The sequence below is a fragment of the Hydractinia symbiolongicarpus genome, chromosome 9, assembly GCF_029227915.1.
Source record: "Hydractinia symbiolongicarpus strain clone_291-10 chromosome 9, HSymV2.1, whole genome shotgun sequence".
In the NCBI taxonomy this organism is placed as follows: domain Eukaryota; kingdom Metazoa; phylum Cnidaria; class Hydrozoa; order Anthoathecata; family Hydractiniidae; genus Hydractinia; species Hydractinia symbiolongicarpus.
Genome location: NC_079883.1, coordinates 9110619 through 9125942, shown reverse-complemented (window position 1 = coordinate 9125942; position 15324 = coordinate 9110619). Strand labels below are relative to the sequence as shown.

Here is a 15324-nt window from a genome sequence, read left to right as displayed (position 1 = left end):
CTTGTGTATTTTGTGACGGCTTTTGTTCCTTCACTGACTGCGTGTTTTGCAAGTTCTCCAGGCAAGAGAAGACGTACTGCGGTTTGAATTTCACGAGAAGAGATGGTCGACTTTTTGTTTTGAAGAGCCAAACGCGAAGCTTCGGAAGCAATGCGCTCAAAGATGTCGTTGACAAATGAGTTCATGATGCTCATAGCTTTGCTTGAAACTCCGACATCTGGGTGAACTTGTTTCAAAACATTGTAGATGTAAATAGCATAACTTTCCTTTCTCTTTCTCTTGCGTTTCTTTTCACCAGTTCCACCAATCTTTCCTCCTTTTTTGCCGGCTCTTTTTTCACCTTTCTTGGCTACTTTAGGTGCCTGTTTTCCTCCTTTAGCTGCTGCGTCAGACATGGTTAAAAATTTTTGCTACTTAACTTGTAAATAAGCATTAAACTGCAAGTCAAAACTTTTTGTTTATAAGTAAAAAAATCGGATCGAATTCGATCCGAAAACGCCGATACGCAATTTAATTGGTTAAAAAAAAAATCTTTTGTTTAATACTTAATTATGATTGGTTAAAAAAACATGATTTCGATCCTATTTTTATGATGAAAAAACGAGTAAAGTTTATTTCGTTAACACTTACGTTAAATATTCGTACGTTTTTGTATTAACTTACAAATCAAATCGCAGTTATGTCTGGACGTGGAAAAGGTGGAAAAGCTAAGGCTAAAGCCAAGACAAGATCCTCAAGAGCTGGACTTCAATTTCCAGTCGGTAGAGTGCATAGATTCCTTCGTAGAGGGCACTATGCTAACCGAATTGGATCTGGAGCACCAGTTTACTTAGCAGCCGTCTTGGAATATTTATCTGCTGAGATATTGGAGTTGGCTGGTAACGCAGCAAGAGACAACAAAAAAGCTAGGATTATTCCAAGACATTTACAATTGGCTGTTCGTAATGATGAAGAATTAAACAAACTTTTGAGCGGTGTAACCATTGCAGCTGGTGGTGTTTTGCCAAACATTCAAGCTGTCTTACTCCCAAAGAAGAACGACAAAGGACAGAAGAAGTAAACCGCTACACTCAGAAAACAACGGCTATTTTTATAGCCACACATCTTTAAAAAAACATTGTTTTTTTCACAAAACTATAACCTTAAAGTCTAATAGATAATCCATGCATACGCCTTGTCCTAAGTAACTCAAAGAAATTAAATAAAAAAATTTGATCACAACGTCAAAATAAATTGCACGTATTTGCCCCTACTAATGTCTACGGCCATACCACGATGAACACACCCGTTCTCGTCTGATCACGGAAGTTAAGCATCGTCGGGCCGGGATAGTACTTGGATGGGGGACCGCCTGGGAACTCCCGGTGTCGTAGGCTTTTCATTTTCATTTGTTGCCTTTTCATTTCAATGGTGCTGTGATATATTTCTTGTTATAACAATTAAGGAACGTGGCGGTTGTTGAAAGTGTTTCCTATGACATTTTCCTACGACATTTTCAGGTGATAGTACGAGAAAAAAGAGCTTTCAAATGCATACAAACTCGATCTATTGCCGATCATCCAATAACCCTGACGGAATGGCAAATAAAATAAAATTCCGCCGCCTTCCGAGGACTTATATCGCAATCACGTTTCGTAACAGCCAAGCGAGGTTTTACCTTAGCGTTTAAGTCACCACCGACATTTGGCCGCGCAACTTTTCTAAGCTCATTCATTTTGACTTAAGGAGGGGGCGAGCGCGGACGCAGGCCCCCACTACCAGAAATTGTACGGTCGAGTTACTGACGTTTGCAGTAATCGCAGAGGTCAGCCCAAGCGTAGTGCAATGCAAGAGCCTCACTCTGGAAGAAAACCCTCATTGATCAGTCTTTACTTCCCCGTCAGGTAAGTATGAGTTGGAACTGCACCGTAGCATGAGGGTACCCTTCAAAGTTTGTTAATGCTTGTGGCTTGAGTGTGTTATAAACTGCCGTGTCGCGGGGCATAGGCTGTATTCTCCCCCAGTGTACGCGTTTTGTTCCCGCCGTAGACTATGCAGAGTGCCGTCGGAAAGAGGACTGCTATTATTCTTTTATTGCTTATGTAGGCCGCCATCGGTAATAGTGCAACACCAAGGCAACCCGTGGTCACGGCGTGAATGAATCCACCTCCATGACCCAAGGCCAAAAATCAGATTAATATACTGACCATTCAGAGAATGGCCTACCAGATATTAAACTGATAAGAACAGATACTACACTTGATCTTAGCCATTAGGCCGAGAAGCGATAAAGAACAAGCGTTGCCATGATAGGCATCGTCCACACACCGTAACTGCTTGTGGAGCATGTCACGTTACTGTAAAGCTTACAACTGTCACCGCGTACGGATGGACGGCGACATAGTAAAAATCACGGCTGTTGATTTAGCCGTAGGATGGAGAGCGACTGTAGCGAGTGGATGGTAACTTACATGAATGCTAACAAAGGCGACGATACTAAGTGCGTGATATTACTTTCCAATATGACTGCGTACATTCCGTTTATCAACGCATTACGCCAGAACGTGCGCGCGCGTTACACAGTAGACCATGCAGCCGAAATGCGACAGTGCGACCCTGCCAGGAGTCGAACCTGGAATCCCCTGATTCGTAGTCAGATGCCTTATCCATTGGGCCACAGGGCGATGCTTATGACTTCGCCCCATCGTTATTTTGGCTTGCGCATTCGTTTTACTTACGACAGAATTCTTCGTGTTTGTAGCCATGAAAGAAAGGGACTTCTGTGAGTGAATTTTTTTACTGTGGTCTAATAAAAAAGTCGAAACGCAGTGCCCAATATATGAATTGCTCCTAATAGCCGGAAACAGGCCGTGTCGATGATGTAGGCCGACATACGCAACGCAAACCAAAGAACGCTTTATGAAAATCCTAACACGGGCGCGGAAGAAGCCCAAATTAACAGAGTAGATGTAATGCTGAAGACCTCAAACTCCAGCAGCTTCTCTTTCAGACTATTGCGTCGTGCTACAAATAAAAATTAACATGCTTTCGCATAGTCGCGGCTCCCAAAACGGACATTATACGATGTACAGAAACACACATTTCTGTTTTCGCGCCAAATCAATTCCCGGGAGTGGTACTTTTACGTCCGCATACTTCGCACCGTCTTAAATTATATCTCATTTACACGGTAATGTTTAGTATACTTCTACTGTGATAACAAGCATCGTTTATCGTTGGATTGTTGTAAGAAAACATTAAAAATGAGTGAAGCAGCTTCTCCAAAGAAAATCGCACCCAAGAAGAAACCTGCTGCAAAGAAGACAGCTGATCACCCTAAATATGTGGACATGATCAAGGCTGCTATCGCTACCCTAAAGGAACGCGGTGGTTCATCTCGCCAAGCTATTACAAAATATATTCATGCAAATTACAAAGTTGCTGAAAACTCAGATCATCATCTGAAAATGGCTCTTAAACGAGGAGTAACATCAGGCGATTTGATTCAAACTAAAGGCACTGGTGCTTCTGGATCATTCAAGCTAGGTCAGGTAAAAAAAGAAAAACCTAAGAAAAAGGCCGCAGCAAAAAAGCCAACGGCAAAGAAGCCTACTGCAAAGAAAAGTACACCAAAAAAGAAGCCAGCAAAGAAGAGCACGCCAAAGAAAGCAGCAAAGAAGCCTGCCACAAAGAAAGCCTCGGCTAAGAAACCAGCAGCTAAGAAACCCACAAAGAAGCCTGTTGCTAAAAAACCTGCAGCAAAGAAGGTCAAAAAGACTCCCAAAAAGGCAGCAAAGAAGACCGCAAAAAAATAATTTGTGTGTATCTGGCTATTACATTAACAAACGGCTATTTTTATAGCCACACATTTACAAAAAAACATTATCTTGGTACAAAGTTAAACTTGTTTAAGTCACTTAAACAGTTAAAAAAGAGTAATTTTAAGATTAGATTCCCTAAGTTTAAGTATTTTCGTTTTTAAATTTCTTATTTTCTTGCTTTTACTTTTCTTGCCCTTCATATTTTTAACATTGTCAAACTTTATGTAGCATAAAATTTTTATGTAGCATAAAATTTAAACAGAAAGCAGAACAAAGTTTGATATAAAAAGCTAGCCGTAATATTTTTTATGGATGTGTGGCTATAAAAATAGCCGTTTTTTGTTTGGTAAGATGCTTAGGCACGTTCCCCACGAATTCTTCTTGCCAACTGGATGTCTTTAGGCATGATTGTAACTCGTTTTGCGTGAATGGCACACAAGTTAGTATCCTCGAACAAGCCAACAAGGTACGCTTCAGAAGCCTCTTGCAGAGCCATAACGGCTGTGCTCTGGAATCGCAGATCTGTTTTGAAGTCCTGAGCAATTTCTCGCACAAGACGCTGGAAAGGCAACTTGCGGATCAAGAGCTCGGTTGACTTCTGGTATCTTCTGATTTCTCTGAGAGCAACTGTACCAGGTCTGTAACGATGTGGTTTTTTCACTCCTCCAGTAGCTGGTGCGCTTTTCCTCGCAGCTTTAGTGGCGAGTTGTTTTCGTGGAGCCTTTCCTCCAGTAGATTTACGTGCAGTTTGCTTTGTACGAGCCATATTTTAAGAAGTCGATGTAGTACGGATACACAAGACGGTCTAAAATGCACTATCGCGCCAAAGTTTTATTTCTCATATTGATTGACAGCTAAGGTTCAAAACAAACCATTTGATTGGTGCTAAGAAAGTAATTTCTGATTGGCTGCATAATGACATTACGCTCATTACTTTAACATTTTTATAAAATCTGTGTTTTTTGGCTACGGGAAAACGGCTGTATCTTCTGATACACAAAAGCTTTTGACTTTTTTTTTTTTTAGTAAGTAGCAGAAGGTTTGGCGAATTCCAACGATGCCAAATTTATTGCCTTACTGAAACATTAAGACCACGAATTTTTAAAAAAACTACAGTTTTACTTAAAAAAATGTACAAAATGTTCGGAACATTTTGTAATGACGCAACTCTATTGGTTAATTAGGGTGTTTCCACGAGCAGTAGGTAATTTTATGGCCTCTTTTTAAAGCTGTCTGAATTCTGTTAACTCAAACGTTGTTTTTGTACTCGTTCTGTACGCAACTATATCAATATGTCTGGACGCGGAAAAGGAGGTAAAGGATTGGGAAAAGGAGGTGCTAAACGTCACCGAAAAATTCTTCGTGATAACATTCAGGGAATCACAAAACCTGCTATTCGACGTCTTGCTCGACGAGGTGGTGTCAAACGTATCTCTGGCCTTATCTATGAGGAAACCAGAGGTGTACTGAAGGTTTTCTTAGAGAATGTTATTCGTGATGCTGTAACCTACACAGAGCACGCTAAACGCAAGACCGTTACCGCTATGGATGTTGTTTATGCCTTAAAACGTCAAGGAAGAACTCTTTACGGATTCGGAGGTTAAGCGTTGTCATTGCTCAACAAAAACGGCTATTTTTATAGCCACAAATCTTTTAAAACATTACTTTGTGCACGCTTCCAAATTACACAATGTGTAAAGTCTTGTCACAGTTACATTTATTGCTATACGATACTATGTCATATATGACACAAAAAAAATTTAGAAATACTTTGTAGGGTTAATTTGCCTGGGAGTGTTTCCGTGAAAAGCTGGGTTAAGTTAAATGTAAGCAATAACATGGATCAATGTACTTGTCTTTTCTGCAAGTACAGCTAATAATACGTATGAAAAGTGAAGCTAATCCACACACACACATGGGGAAGTATTTTAAATGTAGGCTAGTGTTCTTAAGCACATTATTTAGAAGTTTTATTAACTTCGGTTAACTTGTAGTGACGCCAAGTAAATGTTTTTTTAAAGATGTGTGGTCTTAAAAAAGACCGTTTGTGTTTGGTAGACGTTGGTTTACTTGCTGCTTGTGTATTTTGTGACGGCTTTTGTTCCTTCACTGACTGCGTGTTTTGCAAGTTCTCCAGGCAAGAGAAGACGTACTGCGGTTTGAATTTCACGAGAAGAGATGGTCGACTTTTTGTTTTGAAGAGCCAAACGCGAAGCTTCGGAAGCAATGCGCTCAAAGATGTCGTTGACAAATGAGTTCATGATGCTCATAGCTTTGCTTGAAACTCCGACATCTGGGTGAACTTGTTTCAAAACATTGTAGATGTAAATAGCATAACTTTCCTTTCTCTTTCTCTTGCGTTTCTTTTCACCAGTTCCACCAATCTTTCCTCCTTTTTTGCCGGCTCTTTTTTCACCTTTCTTGGCTACTTTAGGTGCCTGTTTTCCTCCTTTAGCTGCTGCGTCAGACATGGTTAAAAATTTTTGCTACTTAACTTGTAAATAAGCATTAAACTGCAAGTCAAAACTTTTTGTTTATAAGTAAAAAAATCGGATCGAATTCGATCCGAAAACGCCGATACGCAATTTAATTGGTTAAAAAAAAAATCTTTTGTTTAATACTTAATTATGATTGGTTAAAAAAACATGATTTCGATCCTATTTTTATGATGAAAAAACGAGTAAAGTTTATTTCGTTAACACTTACGTTAAATATTCGTACGTTTTTGTATTAACTTACAAATCAAATCGCAGTTATGTCTGGACGTGGAAAAGGTGGAAAAGCTAAGGCTAAAGCCAAGACAAGATCCTCAAGAGCTGGACTTCAATTTCCAGTCGGTAGAGTGCATAGATTCCTTCGTAGAGGGCACTATGCTAACCGAATTGGATCTGGAGCACCAGTTTACTTAGCAGCCGTCTTGGAATATTTATCTGCTGAGATATTGGAGTTGGCTGGTAACGCAGCAAGAGACAACAAAAAAGCTAGGATTATTCCAAGACATTTACAATTGGCTGTTCGTAATGATGAAGAATTAAACAAACTTTTGAGCGGTGTAACCATTGCAGCTGGTGGTGTTTTGCCAAACATTCAAGCTGTCTTACTCCCAAAGAAGAACGACAAAGGACAGAAGAAGTAAACCGCTACACTCAGAAAACAACGGCTATTTTTATAGCCACACATCTTTAAAAAAACATTGTTTTTTTCACAAAACTATAACCTTAAAGTCTAATAGATAATCCATGCATACGCCTTGTCCTAAGTAACTCAAAGAAATTAAATAAAAAAATTTGATCACAACGTCAAAATAAATTGCACGTATTTGCCCCTACTAATGTCTACGGCCATACCACGATGAACACACCCGTTCTCGTCTGATCACGGAAGTTAAGCATCGTCGGGCCGGGATAGTACTTGGATGGGGGACCGCCTGGGAACTCCCGGTGTCGTAGGCTTTTCATTTTCATTTGTTGCCTTTTCATTTCAATGGTGCTGTGATATATTTCTTGTTATAACAATTAAGGAACGTGGCGGTTGTTGAAAGTGTTTCCTATGACATTTTCCTACGACATTTTCAGGTGATAGTACGAGAAAAAAGAGCTTTCAAATGCATACAAACTCGATCTATTGCCGATCATCCAATAACCCTGACGGAATGGCAAATAAAATAAAATTCCGCCGCCTTCCGAGGACTTATATCGCAATCACGTTTCGTAACAGCCAAGCGAGGTTTTACCTTAGCGTTTAAGTCACCACCGACATTTGGCCGCGCAACTTTTCTAAGCTCATTCATTTTGACTTAAGGAGGGGGCGAGCGCGGACGCAGGCCCCCACTACCAGAAATTGTACGGTCGAGTTACTGACGTTTGCAGTAATCGCAGAGGTCAGCCCAAGCGTAGTGCAATGCAAGAGCCTCACTCTGGAAGAAAACCCTCATTGATCAGTCTTTACTTCCCCGTCAGGTAAGTATGAGTTGGAACTGCACCGTAGCATGAGGGTACCCTTCAAAGTTTGTTAATGCTTGTGGCTTGAGTGTGTTATAAACTGCCGTGTCGCGGGGCATAGGCTGTATTCTCCCCCAGTGTACGCGTTTTGTTCCCGCCGTAGACTATGCAGAGTGCCGTCGGAAAGAGGACTGCTATTATTCTTTTATTGCTTATGTGGGCCGCCATCGGTAATAGTGCAACACCAAGGCAACCCGTGGTCACGGCGTGAATGAATCCACCTCCATGACCCAAGGCCAAAAATCAGATTAATATACTGACCATTCAGAGAATGGCCTACCAGATATTAAACTGATAAGAACAGATACTACACTTGATCTTAGCCATTAGGCCGAGAAGCGATAAAGAACAAGCGTTGCCATGATAGGCATCGTCCACACACCGTAACTGCTTGTGGAGCATGTCACGTTACTGTAAAGCTTACAACTGTCACCGCGTACGGATGGACGGCGACATAGTAAAAATCACGGCTGTTGATTTAGCCGTAGGATGGAGAGCGACTGTAGCGAGTGGATGGTAACTTACATGAATGCTAACAAAGGCGACGATACTAAGTGCGTGATATTACTTTCCAATATGACTGCGTACATTCCGTTTATCAACGCATTACGCCAGAACGTGCGCGCGCGTTACACAGTAGACCATGCAGCCGAAATGCGACAGTGCGACCCTGCCAGGAGTCGAACCTGGAATCCCCTGATTCGTAGTCAGATGCCTTATCCATTGGGCCACAGGGCGATGCTTATGACTTCGCCCCATCGTTATTTTGGCTTGCGCATTCGTTTTACTTACGACAGAATTCTTCGTGTTTGTAGCCATGAAAGAAAGGGACTTCTGTGAGTGAATTTTTTTACTGTGGTCTAATAAAAAAGTCGAAACGCAGTGCCCAATATATGAATTGCTCCTAATAGCCGGAAACAGGCCGTGTCGATGATGTAGGCCGACATACGCAACGCAAACCAAAGAACGCTTTATGAAAATCCTAACACGGGCGCGGAAGAAGCCCAAATTAACAGAGTAGATGTAATGCTGAAGACCTCAAACTCCAGCAGCTTCTCTTTCAGACTATTGCGTCGTGCTACAAATAAAAATTAACATGCTTTCGCATAGTCGCGGCTCCCAAAACGGACATTATACGATGTACAGAAACACACATTTCTGTTTTCGCGCCAAATCAATTCCCGGGAGTGGTACTTTTACGTCCGCATACTTCGCACCGTCTTAAATTATATCTCATTTACACGGTAATGTTTAGTATACTTCTACTGTGATAACAAGCATCGTTTATCGTTGGATTGTTGTAAGAAAACATTAAAAATGAGTGAAGCAGCTTCTCCAAAGAAAATCGCACCCAAGAAGAAACCTGCTGCAAAGAAGACAGCTGATCACCCTAAATATGTGGACATGATCAAGGCTGCTATCGCTACCCTAAAGGAACGCGGTGGTTCATCTCGCCAAGCTATTACAAAATATATTCATGCAAATTACAAAGTTGCTGAAAACTCAGATCATCATCTGAAAATGGCTCTTAAACGAGGAGTAACATCAGGCGATTTGATTCAAACTAAAGGCACTGGTGCTTCTGGATCATTCAAGCTAGGTCAGGTAAAAAAAGAAAAACCTAAGAAAAAGGCCGCAGCAAAAAAGCCAACGGCAAAGAAGCCTACTGCAAAGAAAAGTACACCAAAAAAGAAGCCAGCAAAGAAGAGCACGCCAAAGAAAGCAGCAAAGAAGCCTGCCACAAAGAAAGCCTCGGCTAAGAAACCAGCAGCTAAGAAACCCACAAAGAAGCCTGTTGCTAAAAAACCTGCAGCAAAGAAGGTCAAAAAGACTCCCAAAAAGGCAGCAAAGAAGACCGCAAAAAAATAATTTGTGTGTATCTGGCTATTACATTAACAAACGGCTATTTTTATAGCCACACATTTACAAAAAAACATTATCTTGGTACAAAGTTAAACTTGTTTAAGTCACTTAAACAGTTAAAAAAGAGTAATTTTAAGATTAGATTCCCTAAGTTTAAGTATTTTCGTTTTTAAATTTCTTATTTTCTTGCTTTTACTTTTCTTGCCCTTCATATTTTTAACATTGTCAAACTTTATGTAGCATAAAATTTTTATGTAGCATAAAATTTAAACAGAAAGCAGAACAAAGTTTGATATAAAAAGCTAGCCGTAATATTTTTTATGGATGTGTGGCTATAAAAATAGCCGTTTTTTGTTTGGTAAGATGCTTAGGCACGTTCCCCACGAATTCTTCTTGCCAACTGGATGTCTTTAGGCATGATTGTAACTCGTTTTGCGTGAATGGCACACAAGTTAGTATCCTCGAACAAGCCAACAAGGTACGCTTCAGAAGCCTCTTGCAGAGCCATAACGGCTGTGCTCTGGAATCGCAGATCTGTTTTGAAGTCCTGAGCAATTTCTCGCACAAGACGCTGGAAAGGCAACTTGCGGATCAAGAGCTCGGTTGACTTCTGGTATCTTCTGATTTCTCTGAGAGCAACTGTACCAGGTCTGTAACGATGTGGTTTTTTCACTCCTCCAGTAGCTGGTGCGCTTTTCCTCGCAGCTTTAGTGGCGAGTTGTTTTCGTGGAGCCTTTCCTCCAGTAGATTTACGTGCAGTTTGCTTTGTACGAGCCATATTTTAAGAAGTCGATGTAGTACGGATACACAAGACGGTCTAAAATGCACTATCGCGCCAAAGTTTTATTTCTCATATTGATTGACAGCTAAGGTTCAAAACAAACCATTTGATTGGTGCTAAGAAAGTAATTTCTGATTGGCTGCATAATGACATTACGCTCATTACTTTAACATTTTTATAAAATCTGTGTTTTTTGGCTACGGGAAAACGGCTGTATCTTCTGATACACAAAAGCTTTTGACTTTTTTTTTTTTTAGTAAGTAGCAGAAGGTTTGGCGAATTCCAACGATGCCAAATTTATTGCCTTACTGAAACATTAAGACCACGAATTTTTAAAAAAACTACAGTTTTACTTAAAAAAATGTACAAAATGTTCGGAACATTTTGTAATGACGCAACTCTATTGGTTAATTAGGGTGTTTCCACGAGCAGTAGGTAATTTTATGGCCTCTTTTTAAAGCTGTCTGAATTCTGTTAACTCAAACGTTGTTTTTGTACTCGTTCTGTACGCAACTATATCAATATGTCTGGACGCGGAAAAGGAGGTAAAGGATTGGGAAAAGGAGGTGCTAAACGTCACCGAAAAATTCTTCGTGATAACATTCAGGGAATCACAAAACCTGCTATTCGACGTCTTGCTCGACGAGGTGGTGTCAAACGTATCTCTGGCCTTATCTATGAGGAAACCAGAGGTGTACTGAAGGTTTTCTTAGAGAATGTTATTCGTGATGCTGTAACCTACACAGAGCACGCTAAACGCAAGACCGTTACCGCTATGGATGTTGTTTATGCCTTAAAACGTCAAGGAAGAACTCTTTACGGATTCGGAGGTTAAGCGTTGTCATTGCTCAACAAAAACGGCTATTTTTATAGCCACAAATCTTTTAAAACATTACTTTGTGCACGCTTCCAAATTACACAATGTGTAAAGTCTTGTCACAGTTACATTTATTGCTATACGATACTATGTCATATATGACACAAAAAAAATTTAGAAATACTTTGTAGGGTTAATTTGCCTGGGAGTGTTTCCGTGAAAAGCTGGGTTAAGTTAAATGTAAGCAATAACATGGATCAATGTACTTGTCTTTTCTGCAAGTACAGCTAATAATACGTATGAAAAGTGAAGCTAATCCACACACACACATGGGGAAGTATTTTAAATGTAGGCTAGTGTTCTTAAGCACATTATTTAGAAGTTTTATTAACTTCGGTTAACTTGTAGTGACGCCAAGTAAATGTTTTTTTAAAGATGTGTGGTCTTAAAAAAGACCGTTTGTGTTTGGTAGACGTTGGTTTACTTGCTGCTTGTGTATTTTGTGACGGCTTTTGTTCCTTCACTGACTGCGTGTTTTGCAAGTTCTCCAGGCAAGAGAAGACGTACTGCGGTTTGAATTTCACGAGAAGAGATGGTCGACTTTTTGTTTTGAAGAGCCAAACGCGAAGCTTCGGAAGCAATGCGCTCAAAGATGTCGTTGACAAATGAGTTCATGATGCTCATAGCTTTGCTTGAAACTCCGACATCTGGGTGAACTTGTTTCAAAACATTGTAGATGTAAATAGCATAACTTTCCTTTCTCTTTCTCTTGCGTTTCTTTTCACCAGTTCCACCAATCTTTCCTCCTTTTTTGCCGGCTCTTTTTTCACCTTTCTTGGCTACTTTAGGTGCCTGTTTTCCTCCTTTAGCTGCTGCGTCAGACATGGTTAAAAATTTTTGCTACTTAACTTGTAAATAAGCATTAAACTGCAAGTCAAAACTTTTTGTTTATAAGTAAAAAAATCGGATCGAATTCGATCCGAAAACGCCGATACGCAATTTAATTGGTTAAAAAAAAAATCTTTTGTTTAATACTTAATTATGATTGGTTAAAAAAACATGATTTCGATCCTATTTTTATGATGAAAAAACGAGTAAAGTTTATTTCGTTAACACTTACGTTAAATATTCGTACGTTTTTGTATTAACTTACAAATCAAATCGCAGTTATGTCTGGACGTGGAAAAGGTGGAAAAGCTAAGGCTAAAGCCAAGACAAGATCCTCAAGAGCTGGACTTCAATTTCCAGTCGGTAGAGTGCATAGATTCCTTCGTAGAGGGCACTATGCTAACCGAATTGGATCTGGAGCACCAGTTTACTTAGCAGCCGTCTTGGAATATTTATCTGCTGAGATATTGGAGTTGGCTGGTAACGCAGCAAGAGACAACAAAAAAGCTAGGATTATTCCAAGACATTTACAATTGGCTGTTCGTAATGATGAAGAATTAAACAAACTTTTGAGCGGTGTAACCATTGCAGCTGGTGGTGTTTTGCCAAACATTCAAGCTGTCTTACTCCCAAAGAAGAACGACAAAGGACAGAAGAAGTAAACCGCTACACTCAGAAAACAACGGCTATTTTTATAGCCACACATCTTTAAAAAAACATTGTTTTTTTCACAAAACTATAACCTTAAAGTCTAATAGATAATCCATGCATACGCCTTGTCCTAAGTAACTCAAAGAAATTAAATAAAAAAATTTGATCACAACGTCAAAATAAATTGCACGTATTTGCCCCTACTAATGTCTACGTGACATACACGCTGAAGACAACCCGCTTGCTTACGAACTGATTCACGGAGATAAGCCTCGTAGGCGGCGAAGTTATTGATGGGGCATCCCGTCCTGGGAACTCGGATGATCGTAGGCTTTTCATTTTCATTTGTTGCCTTTTCACTTTCACTGAGTGTCTGTGATAATGTCTTAGTTATAACAATTAAGGAAACGTGGCGGTTGTTGAAGTGTTATTTTCCTACGACATTTTCAGGTGATAGTACGAGAAAAAAGAGCTTTCAAATGCATACAAACTCGATCTATTGCCGATCATCCAATAACCCTGACGGAATGGCAAATAAAATAAAATTCCGCCGCCTTCCGAGGACTTATATCGCAATCACGTTTCGTAACAGCCAAGCGAGGTTTTACCTTAGCGTTTAAGTCACCACCGACATTTGGCCGCGCAACTTTTCTAAGCTCATTCATTTTGACTTAAGGAGGGGGCGAGCGCGGACGCAGGCCCCCACTACCAGAAATAGTACGGTCGAGTTACTGACGTTTGCAGTAATCGCAGAGGTCAGCCCAAGCGTAGTGCAATGCAAGAGCCTCACTCTGGAAGAAAACCCTCATTGATCAGTCTTTACTTCCCCGTCAGGTAAGTATGAGTTGGAACTGCACCGTAGCATGAGGGTACCCTTCAAAGTTTGTTAATGCTTGTGGCTTGAGTGTGTTATAAACTGCCGTGTCGCGGGGCATAGGCTGTATTCTCCCCCAGTGTACGCGTTTTGTTCCCGCCGTAGACTATGCAGAGTGCCGTCGGAAAGAGGACTGCTATTATTCTTTTATTGCTTATGTGGGCCGCCATCGGTAATAGTGCAACACCAAGGCAACCCGTGGTCACGGCGTGAATGAATCCACCTCCATGACCCAAGGCCAAAAATCAGATTAATATACTGACCATTCAGAGAATGGCCTACCAGATATTAAACTGATAAGAACAGATACTACACTTGATCTTAGCCATTAGGCCGAGAAGCGATAAAGAACAAGCGTTGCCATGATAGGCATCGTCCACACACCGTAACTGCTTGTGGAGCATGTCACGTTACTGTAAAGCTTACAACTGTCACCGCGTACGGATGGACGGCGACATAGTAAAAATCACGGCTGTTGATTTAGCCGTAGGATGGAGAGCGACTGTAGCGAGTGGATGGTAACTTACATGAATGCTAACAAAGGCGACGATACTAAGTGCGTGATATTACTTTCCAATATGACTGCGTACATTCCGTTTATCAACGCATTACGCCAGAACGTGCGCGCGCGTTACACAGTAGACCATGCAGCCGAAATGCGACAGTGCGACCCTGCCAGGAGTCGAACCTGGAATCCCCTGATTCGTAGTCAGATGCCTTATCCATTGGGCCACAGGGCGATGCTTATGACTTCGCCCCATCGTTATTTTGGCTTGCGCATTCGTTTTACTTACGACAGAATTCTTCGTGTTTGTAGCCATGAAAGAAAGGGACTTCTGTGAGTGAATTTTTTTACTGTGGTCTAATAAAAAAGTCGAAACGCAGTGCCCAATATATGAATTGCTCCTAATAGCCGGAAACAGGCCGTGTCGATGATGTAGGCCGACATACGCAACGCAAACCAAAGAACGCTTTATGAAAATCCTAACACGGGCGCGGAAGAAGCCCAAATTAACAGAGTAGATGTAATGCTGAAGACCTCAAACTCCAGCAGCTTCTCTTTCAGACTATTGCGTCGTGCTACAAATAAAAATTAACATGCTTTCGCATAGTCGCGGCTCCCAAAACGGACATTATACGATGTACAGAAACACACATTTCTGTTTTCGCGCCAAATCAATTCCCGGGAGTGGTACTTTTACGTCCGCATACTTCGCACCGTCTTAAATTATATCTCATTTACACGGTAATGTTTAGTATACTTCTACTGTGATAACAAGCATCGTTTATCGTTGGATTGTTGTAAGAAAACATTAAAAATGAGTGAAGCAGCTTCTCCAAAGAAAATCGCACCCAAGAAGAAACCTGCTGCAAAGAAGACAGCTGATCACCCTAAATATGTGGACATGATCAAGGCTGCTATCGCTACCCTAAAGGAACGCGGTGGTTCATCTCGCCAAGCTATTACAAAATATATTCATGCAAATTACAAAGTTGCTGAAAACTCAGATCATCATCTGAAAATGGCTCTTAAACGAGGAGTAACATCAGGCGATTTGATTCAAACTAAAGGCACTGGTGCTTCTGGATCATTCAAGCTAGGTCAGGTAAAAAAAGAAAAACCTAAGAAAAAGGCCGCAGCAAAAAAG

At 40.8% G+C, this 15324-nt stretch overlaps 8 non-coding genes across 8 annotated transcripts; 2 read left to right on the top strand and 6 right to left on the bottom strand.

The window, feature by feature from the left end:
* The first annotated feature begins 1257 nt into the window (after positions 1–1257).
* On the top strand, positions 1258–1376 carry LOC130661568 (5S ribosomal RNA). Its single transcript, XR_008988746.1, has one exon. It is a non-coding gene; the product is annotated as a 5S ribosomal RNA (ribosomal RNA).
* A 350-nt stretch (positions 1377–1726) lies between these two features.
* Positions 1727–1891, bottom strand: LOC130659835 (U1 spliceosomal RNA). The gene has a single exon (XR_008987038.1). It is a non-coding gene; the product is annotated as a U1 spliceosomal RNA (small nuclear RNA).
* A 185-nt stretch (positions 1892–2076) lies between these two features.
* On the bottom strand, positions 2077–2268 carry LOC130661475 (U2 spliceosomal RNA). The gene has a single exon (XR_008988666.1). It is a non-coding gene; the product is annotated as a U2 spliceosomal RNA (small nuclear RNA).
* A 4865-nt stretch (positions 2269–7133) lies between these two features.
* Positions 7134–7252, top strand: LOC130661567 (5S ribosomal RNA). Its single transcript, XR_008988745.1, has one exon. It is a non-coding gene; the product is annotated as a 5S ribosomal RNA (ribosomal RNA).
* A 350-nt stretch (positions 7253–7602) lies between these two features.
* On the bottom strand, positions 7603–7767 carry LOC130659834 (U1 spliceosomal RNA). Its single transcript, XR_008987037.1, has one exon. It is a non-coding gene; the product is annotated as a U1 spliceosomal RNA (small nuclear RNA).
* A 185-nt stretch (positions 7768–7952) lies between these two features.
* Positions 7953–8144, bottom strand: LOC130660883 (U2 spliceosomal RNA). The gene has a single exon (XR_008988080.1). It is a non-coding gene; the product is annotated as a U2 spliceosomal RNA (small nuclear RNA).
* A 5334-nt stretch (positions 8145–13478) lies between these two features.
* On the bottom strand, positions 13479–13643 carry LOC130660436 (U1 spliceosomal RNA). The gene has a single exon (XR_008987636.1). It is a non-coding gene; the product is annotated as a U1 spliceosomal RNA (small nuclear RNA).
* A 185-nt stretch (positions 13644–13828) lies between these two features.
* Positions 13829–14020, bottom strand: LOC130660882 (U2 spliceosomal RNA). The gene has a single exon (XR_008988079.1). It is a non-coding gene; the product is annotated as a U2 spliceosomal RNA (small nuclear RNA).
* Positions 14021–15324: the final 1304 nt, after the last annotated feature.